This window comes from Nylanderia fulva, unplaced genomic scaffold, assembly GCF_048542155.1.
Source record: "Nylanderia fulva isolate GAGA-0341 unplaced genomic scaffold, ASM4854215v1 Scaffold46, whole genome shotgun sequence".
NCBI lineage: Eukaryota > Metazoa > Arthropoda > Insecta > Hymenoptera > Formicidae > Nylanderia > Nylanderia fulva.
The window spans coordinates 1,279,528-1,283,016 of NW_028190543.1; the positions used below are offsets into that span (position 1 = coordinate 1,279,528).

General features: G+C 34.7%; 1 non-coding gene and 1 pseudogene across 1 annotated transcript; both read right to left on the reverse strand.

Annotated features, from left to right (window-relative positions):
* Positions 1-273: 273 nt before the first annotated feature.
* LOC114929645 (choline-phosphate cytidylyltransferase B pseudogene) lies at positions 274-1,218 on the reverse strand (annotated as a pseudogene).
* Positions 1,219-1,765: 547 nt separating this feature from the next.
* TRNAQ-CUG (transfer RNA glutamine (anticodon CUG)) lies at positions 1,766-1,837 on the reverse strand. The gene has a single exon. It is a non-coding gene; the product is annotated as a tRNA-Gln (tRNA).
* Positions 1,838-3,489: the final 1,652 nt, after the last annotated feature.

Sequence of the window (3,489 nt, forward strand, 5' to 3'; positions counted from 1 at the left end):
TGAGCAGTACAATAGAGTGACAAGACAAGTTAAAATATATCCAACTTTCATTTTATGAAATCTGAAAACTTTCACTTTTTAATACTTTTCCTCTCCTTAATCAAAACCAATCTTTCATAACACCCACACCGATGATTCCTCACTCGAATTTAAAAAGGAGTGTAGTGGTACCATTAAACATCCCTTTAGTAGAGTGATGTAATAAATCACCAATTAATACAACCCCTTACTTTCCTATCAAAGTCCATCCAAAAGATACCTCAACCAATAGCTTCATTTCTTTTCTTTATTAAATCCCATAATCTCTGTGATCTTTTTCCATATCATTTTACTCTTCTTCTTATTGAATCTCTCTGTAAAGCTTTGTATTAACTCATTTGAAATGTTCTCCCAATATCTAAGAGCTACTCCTATCTCACTTCTTATATCCTCAATCTCAGATTGTAAATCAACCTTTTTAACTATCTGGTTAACCTTTTGAGTCACCTTAATTTTATTTTCTAATAAAAATGAAATGTTCAAATCCTTGGCACTCACCCCTCTCTCTAGATTTCTCCTAACATAGCTGTCATAATCCTTGACTATCCTTGTGATAATACCAGAGGTACTAATACCCTTGGTACGCTTTGTTGGTATAAAAATGTTCATCTCTTTTATTAATTTATATACATCCTCTGTATTACCACTCTTGTAGGGTATATCATCATGTGCTACATAGTCTATCTTATATCTCTCTATAAACTCCTTTGTTATTACCCAAGGTGCATCTTCTATCACTTCATCTACATATTTACAGTGCTTTAAAGATTCAATTCTCTCCCCTTCGCTCAACACTGTCTTACCTTTGAGTTTGTGGGTTACATTATCTGAAGGTACCCCTACCATTAAATGAACGCTAGAAAAGAGATTCTTAGCCTGTTGTAGGGATCTGGCATGACCGTAATGAAACAAATCGTAGATACCATCACAGTAAATCCTTACCTTTCTGTTTTTAGGTATTTTGTAGATCTCCTTTTCAGTTCTACTCCTCTCAAAATCAAAGACACCACTCTTTGGATAGAAAGGTTCCACGCAAATGAACTCCTCATCCTTACTTAAGTTTCCACTCCCTTTAATATTTACAGTCTTACTAGAGGGTAGAGAAACATTGATAAAGTAAAATATCGACTCTTTCCCACTTTGGGTAGTACTTTCTTCCACTCTCTTTCTTCTCTTCATAAGGGTCTCTCCCTTTCTATGAAAACTTTACCTTTTTACAAAGGGGTCCTTCACCAGAAGGTAAACCCTAAACCTTACACCATTTCATTAAAAATTTTATTTATCTTCCTTTACATTTAGAGGATCCTTAACAACAAAAATAACATTATCCCCTCGTATAAACATTTTACCTATCCTTCTTTCGCACATCTTTCCTTCTCTCTTCCTTTTTCCTCGATTTTTATTTCTCTCTTTATAAACCTCAAGAACATCTTCTACCACCAAATTAAAATGCTTATCAAAGGATTTGATAGTACAAAACACCTTTTTGTTATTCCTAAGGCTTATTAGGACTTGTGTTTTATTCTTCATTGAATGATATAGCAGTGAAAGTGGTCCTTTACTTATTTGTGTGTGAGTATTTCCCTCTATTTCTAGAGATGTCATATCTTGTTTTAATTTCTTGGAAAAGATCATAGTATGGGTTAATGGTATAGGACTTGTTATCAGGAGGGTAAAAAGAGGATCCTTTACTGTAAACGCCTTTTTTAGTTTTGAAAAAAAAACTTGGTTTTACGGAGATTCGAACTCCGGTCTCCAGATTCAGAGTCTAGTGTGCTCACCACTACACCATAAAACCCCAAATCGGAGGATATTAGGATAAATTAAATAAAACATTAAGAAAGTAAAGTGCTAACCACACCACACGTGGTATTCAGTTAACTTAAGAACCCCTCCGTGATTCATCTTTAACAATCACACCACAGTTTAAGATGTTTTAATTGCAGGAGAGGATTAAACCCAAATCTAAGATATCTCTCCGTAAATAAAGGTATTTCGTTATTTTAAGGTGTTGTGGATCTTAAAAAACCCAGGAATGGGAGTGGCGAGTATAAAAATTAAAAAGAGGGGGAAGGGTTCAAAGTAAGACAAATGGGAGGTATGAGAAGAGAAGTAAAATTTTCCATTGAAAGAATGATCAAAAGGTTGGAGCAATACAAAAATGAGAAAATATTGGAAATGGTAAAGCAGAAGCATGCATATTCTAATTATATCTACCTGATAAAATATAAAAATGAAAATGTGATTTATAAAGAGTATCCTAACTTTTCAGAAATGATAGGGAAGGATCATTCTATCGAGGTCCAGAGAAAGATTGGATTTCCTAAGATACTTTGGTATGAAGAGAATTACGTGATAGAAAGATACATTGATTTTGAGGAGGTAAATTGGGAAAGGGATATGAAGGAAATAGCTTTAGAGCTGAAAAGGTTTCATTCTCAGAAGTGTAAGTTGGAGTATTCAGTGTTGTTGGAGTACACACTCCAATCTGAGATGGGAGATATGAGGAATAGGGTAAGTGAGGGGAGAGAAAATAGAGAGTCTATGAAAAGGTGTAATACGCTAACAAAGGTACTTGAGAGAATTAAAAATGAAATTTTCGAGGTCATTAAAGGTGAAAAATTGAGTTTGTGCCACAATGACCTGCAATTAGGGAACATGATGAAGATTAAAGGTGGGATAAAGTTTATCGACTTTGAGTACACTACAATGGGGAATGCCTATGCTGATATAGCAAATCTTTTCTGTGAGAAGATGTGTGACTATGAAGAGGATAGTGTACTAAAGGTGGAGAGAGGGTGGAGTGTAGAGAAGAAAAAGGAATTTCTAAGAATTTATGAAGGAAAGGAGGATGTTGAGGTGGAATATGAGAAGGTGTGTAAAAGGGAGGTTATTCCCCACTTTTTTTGGTACATTTGGGGGAAAAGCAAGGTCTTGAATGGAAATACACCCTCTAAGACCTTTAATTATAAGGACTTTACCTTTTGCAGGTTAAAATATTTGAGGGATGGTGGTATGATCAGTGAAGCTGAGCATGAAATGATGAGGATTGAGATAGAAGAGGGTATGTAAGAGAGGAGTGAGGATTTAATAAAATTTACCGTTCTTTTATTTTCTTTCATCTTTTGTACCCTTTGGATGGAATTTGATCTTTACTTCCTGGCGGTGAAGGAGGAACTTAGAGTGGAGAGAAATGAAATTTTAAGTAGAGGTTACAATCAGATAAAAGAAATAAAATTGGAGATAATGAAATGTGAGAATGTGAGAAAGGGTATAGATATGGTGTATGTCTTACCAAAGCCAATTATAACGTTACCAAGGAGTAAGTCAATTCCAATAAGAGAGAGAACAAAATGGGAAAGGTTTGCAGAGAGTAAAGGAATTAAGAAGAAGAGGGGATTTAAAGTTTATGATGAGGAGATGGGAAGATATGTTCATAGATATGGATCT